The sequence below is a fragment of the Lactuca saligna genome, chromosome 3 (assembly GCF_052625555.1).
Source record: "Lactuca saligna cultivar CGN05327 chromosome 3, ASM5262555v1, whole genome shotgun sequence".
Taxonomy (NCBI): domain Eukaryota; kingdom Viridiplantae; phylum Streptophyta; class Magnoliopsida; order Asterales; family Asteraceae; genus Lactuca; species Lactuca saligna.
Genome location: NC_136419.1, coordinates 72,030,295 through 72,035,953, shown reverse-complemented (window position 1 = coordinate 72,035,953; position 5,659 = coordinate 72,030,295). Strand labels below are relative to the sequence as shown.

General features: G+C 34.0%; 1 long non-coding RNA gene across 3 annotated transcripts; it reads left to right on the top strand.

Annotated features, from left to right (window-relative positions):
• Window positions 1-1,087: 1,087 nt before the first annotated feature.
• On the top strand, window positions 1,088-3,278 carry LOC145033781 (uncharacterized). 3 transcript variants are annotated; one of them, XR_013677701.1, is made up of 3 exons: window positions 1,088-1,454; window positions 2,586-2,696; window positions 2,802-3,278. It is a non-coding gene; the product is annotated as an uncharacterized LOC145033781 (long non-coding RNA). The 3 variants fall into 3 exon arrangements; XR_013677700.1 differs by having other exon boundaries at window positions 1,088-2,330; XR_013677699.1 differs by having other exon boundaries at window positions 1,088-2,335.
• Window positions 3,279-5,659: the final 2,381 nt, after the last annotated feature.

The following is a 5,659-nucleotide window of genomic DNA, read 5'->3' as shown; positions in this document are numbered from 1 at the left end:
TTACCTCAAGAAATCAACAAAGTTCACAACACCCTCCATGTGTGTAATATTAAGAAGTGTCTCTTTAATGAGAACCTTTTCATTCGTCTCGATGAGATCTAGGTCAACACTAAACTTCATTTGGTGAAGGAACCAGCGGATATCATGGATCGAGAAATCAAAAGCCTAAAAAAAATCTGCATTCCTATAGTTGGAGTTTACTTGGGAACGTGAGAATCAAATGAAACAAAAGTACCTTCAACTGTTCAGCGGTGCTCCCTCCACTACTGGAATGAAATAATAGTAGAAAAAGTATCCTAGAACTTAATAATTCCAGGACAAATTTCCTTTAACGGGGAGGTAATGTGACAACCCGGAATTTAGGTCAAAGACTGTGGACGGTCAAGTTCATAGTAAATCTCTTTTAAATTTGACTCATTGAGTTTCAGTGCATCTTTTGTAAAATAAATAAGTTCATTACAACTATTACAAAATACCATAAGGTATCTTACTTCCAAATGTATAAACCGGAAACGAATCAAACTGCAACCTTAGTTAATGCATCTAAAAAATTAAGATTTCGTATTAAGCATATGTGAGCAAAAAAAACACTCTATTCTCATAGTACATGTTTCATGTTCCAAAAAATATAAAGAACATCTAAAACGGAGTTCGTATGAAAATGATATGACTGTTTTAAGGATTCAAAAGAAGTATAATATTGATTTTCTTAATAATGTTAAAACTGTTTCTATCCTTGATGGACTTGTACACATCAAATGCAAATTTCGAGAAATCTTTTGGAATCCTTGTAACCAGGACCATTATTCTTTATTTTCAAAAAAATTATTTGATATTTAGATCGATGTCACACAACTCGAGAAAGTTAGAAAATATTTATAAAAGTATGAAAGAATAAGTTTGTAAATGGTTTCAGACATATCTTTACTATTATATAATACATATTTGATGTTTCTTGAAAATTAAGAGGTACACCTGTTAAAACATCTAGTACAATTTTATTAAGCATACAACGAAAACGTCTATACGCTCCTATTAGTAAAACATATACATGCTCCTTTTATTGTAACTCACGGTAGAAAACCCTAATATCATCTACAAACCATCGGTCGCTATTTCTTCCACCTTCCGTCTGTGTACTTTCTCTCTTCAATCTCCGGCAGGCCTCCATTACCACTACCCTACTGATGTTTTCACTACAACTTGGAAGTAGGTCTCCGACCACCAAAATGTTCTTCTCTCTCAACAGGATGATCGACACCCTTGAAGTCCACATTTGTCGTTACCACTGTTTGCCACCCCGTATGTCACCCCGCTTCTACTTTTTGTCGAAAAGAGAAACCCTAACCCTAGGTTTCCTCCTCTAACTGTATCTTAATGCCGTCTTCACAGAGTCTCTGCCCTGGCACCATTATTCTAGTGACGAACCACACCAACAGAAAAAAGGAATTTTGGTATCTCAACCCTCAAGTGCTTCTACTTTATTTTCCATTAGTCTCAATTGCGATTTCTTTGTTTTTGTTATGTTGTTCCAACTTATCAGATTACCCGACAATGGTAACACTGATCAAATTGTTTATGTTAATTTTAGTTTTCCACGTTCTTTTTTTGCTCTCAATTACTGATTTCATATTTAACAAATCAAGAAACCCAACACCTTGAACCGATCAAGAATACATTTTGATTAGGTAAATATGCATTAGTTTTTTGTTTCTCTATTTTAACTTATCAGATTACCTGATAATGGTATCAATTGTTGATGATGATTCAACATATGGCTTATATAAGTCGATGGCCTATAGAGGCTGTACAGAGCACACAAAAATTCTTTGGGAGAAATGGTTATAGATTGTAAAAGTTATCATAGGCTCTGCCTTCTTCACCAATCACTACCATGACTAAATATGTGGTACCATCCCTTTTTGTAGACTCTATATTTATGTAAACTTTCATTGATTTAGCAATATGAAGAAGTTCACTTTTTAAGCCTAAAATGTACCAACTTTAGGAAGTTTAAAAACTGGTAAAATCTTTTTTTTCCTATTCCATATTTGCTTAAGTTCTTCGGTTTGTGTGTTTTTTTATGTTTTTTTTCCATATTTTAGAAGCTGCCATTACACAATCAAGTTAAGCAACGATTTCTAACATTTATTTGGTTACTGTGGTTGTAGAGATAACCAAGGGCCATGATTCAGGGTTAAACTCATACACATCTTCCCGTTTATGTTAATTTGATCTCGCTTATATTTATTTTGTTTTATACGTCTTTGAATTAATGAATGCATGTTTGCAGGTTGCTATAAAATTCATAAAACAATATCATCACATGGGTACTGTAGAGTCTTTTTCCATCTTTTTATTTCGTTTACACTCTTTTGCCAAATGCTGTCGATTCTTGTATTTTATGAATAAGAATTATCAATTATTTTCCAGCAAAATGTATACTTTCTAATATTTGGCAAGAGAAATCAACATTCAACACGTAACACTCATTTTTCATTGTATACTTTTCACTGGTTTGTCTTGGCATTGTTTGGTCTCAATCCTAATATTTGTTAATGTTTTGTAACTATGATCATTTCCAGGTCTTAAAGGGGTTGGGATAGGAAGAAGTGAGATATATATACACTTTAGGCATATCATGTGTCGCCATCAAAACTTTTATCTCCTTCTCCAGATATATCACTCACTATTTGGTAACACATTTCCTAGAATCATCTATCGAAAATTCTTTACTAATTCAAGTGATATATTATCGTTTAATCATATTCAACTTGATGTCCTTGATATGTATGTTACAGGTTGATATGCCTGGAGAGGGCATAGGGAAGAGACCAACAGCATGATGACATTTTTTTAAAAAATTTTACCCTTGTATTTAAATTACTTATTGTTCTATCTTTATCTTTGTTGGTAATGTTTCTTCATGTGTAGTGACGAATACATGAGGGACATGGGTTATATGAGCTAAACTCGCAACATGATAGGTTTTTGGTGATTAAAAAACAACATATATGTAACTAGGCTAAGAATATTTTTTTCATAGAGTCAAGTTATGTTATTGGTCCATACATGTTCAAAGTTTGACTAAAGGTCAAGTTGATCTGCATTTGGTGAACCAAAAACCACACAAAGATGGTTAATGTAGTTGTAGTGTATGTAATGTACAATTTACTTTGTGGTTTAAGGCAAGAAATAGCAATGTACTCTCTGGTGAAAGTAAGAAACAACAATGTACTGTATAGTCTAACCTAGACATAGGAATGTACTTTTTATTTATGTACTCTGCTATGTATTTATTTTTTCAAGTATAATTTTAGATTAAATGCTAGACTGAATGGGTTAAATAGTTTGTATCAATAAAAGTCATGAAACCATAAAAAAAAAAAGGATTAGTCTCAAGTATATTGAAAATTACTCATAGTAACAAGTAGTGGTAAATAATTTGGCTATTTATCTTTACTAATTTGTAAACCAAACATCTATTTATGTCTACAATAATTGGCAGGTAACCTTTACTGTTTATTTTATATATGCCAACAATATAAAATGATCAAACATAATTTGTATGAAAGCTTTAAAACAAACATATATCTAATACTTTAAAACTATAGTCTAGTAAATATGTGATGATTGACAACAAAACTGTTTGTGTAGACAATAATATAATTTTAAACGTGGCTTAATTTATGTTGTCTTAATTTAAAATAAAGTATCTAATTGATAAAACATGAATTATCATAATATAGGGATGTGATAAAAAAGCCCCTAAATATGTTTTTCTTTATATTATACATAGAATGCCCAAAATACGTATATACAAATTGAAAATGTTTATATAAACATTGAATTTACGTTATTTTTAAATATTATTTCTTAAACATGTGTTTTCTTTATTTTAGATTTATAAATACATTTTTAGAAGTATAAACATCTTTTGCAGAAATATAAATAAGTATTTAGAAGAACAAAATAAATATTAATAATTCTAAAAATACAAAATACATATTTATACTTTTAAAAATATATTTTCACATTTAAGTTGTATAAATAGGATAAAAACACATATAAAGAATATAACATTTAAAAAAAAAAAAACATATTTATCATCGTCTCATGCCACTGCCGCCAACCCCATTGTAGGACTATGAACCCAGTAATAAAGGAACGATCTGGTGCAAAGCTGTAACAACGTGAATTTTCAAAATAATTTTTCATTTTTGCAAACATCAAAAACCATCATTTAATATTCTGGAATCACATATGTAACAAATGTCATTGTAACAAAATACATCCCATGATCACAAAACAGTTCCTTCGTCAGTGTGTACAGATCACGTCGGCGCCTTCCCACGGTCATCGCTAGTACCTGAAACACATAACACAACAACTGTAAGCACCAATGCTTAGTGAGTTCCCCAAAACACTACTTACGCACATACGCCTTTCCAGGCCCTGACCTTCCGGTCCGTGTGTCTCAGGGGACTTCCGTCCCGACTCGGTAAACCTTCTGGTCCTACCTGCGTCGACCTTACGGTCTACATCACAACGCCTTCCGTCCCATAACATATATGCCTCCCGGCCCAAAACATAATGCCTTCCGGCCCATATTAAGCATAGCATACATAGCACATACGAACGATTAACTTATCATATACAATGCATACAACTCATAACATATCCGACCTTCCGGTCACACAACAAAACCCTTCCGGGTACAGTATAGTGAGAAAACTCACCTCGTGGAAAGTCTAGAATCTTGCGTACTCGCTATCTCCAAACCCCAACGAAGACTCAACCTCGCCTAATCATAACAAATATCATTTTAATTAATATAGACTTCCACAACTAGACTTTACCCCTTATCATCATTCCTCAGAGGGTAAAAGTCCATTTTACCCTTCCTTGACTCAAAGTCCACATGTTGACCAAAACCCTAAAAGTCAACAAAAGTCAACCTTCCAGTACGCGGGGCATACAGCTTGATGTACGCAGGGCGTACCTCACCAACCCAAGAGTCGGGGTCTCCACCCAGTACGCGCAGGAGTTACGCCCAGCGTAACCATCAGACCTAAACATTCTTCATTTCTGGTCTTAATCGGTTAAGACATAACTTCAACTTCTAGACCCGGCTTTATTTAAGCATCCTTACTCATAAAGTCGAAACCTTTAAGCCTTGGCATGGCTTTAAAGGCTCCTACACTCCTTAACATCTTTCTATTTCAACTCAAGGATCTAGATCTCATGCATGGTTAATCATTCACGTCCAAGATTACATTTTTATGAATCTACAACTCAAATAGACCAGAAATATGATGGATCTAAGCTAATGGAGACCATTTGCTCACAAAGTCTCCACCTTTGGGACCAAAACCCTAGAAAATGGTCCATAAAGCATACCACAAGAACTACAAGTCAAGATCCGAACCTTTTACCTTAGAATGAAGCTCCAACCTTTGGTAAGCACGGATCTACACTTGAACACCAACTTCTAGCCTTCAAAATGGAATCCTCTTCTCCTTTGCTACCTTGAAATGACACCACCAAGCTTAGAACACTCACCAATAAGCTAGGAACGAAGGGACACTCTCTTAGGGTTTCTTTCTGAGGGATGATGGCTGAGGAGTCAAGCCAACACGTTCCTTATATAGCCAACCAC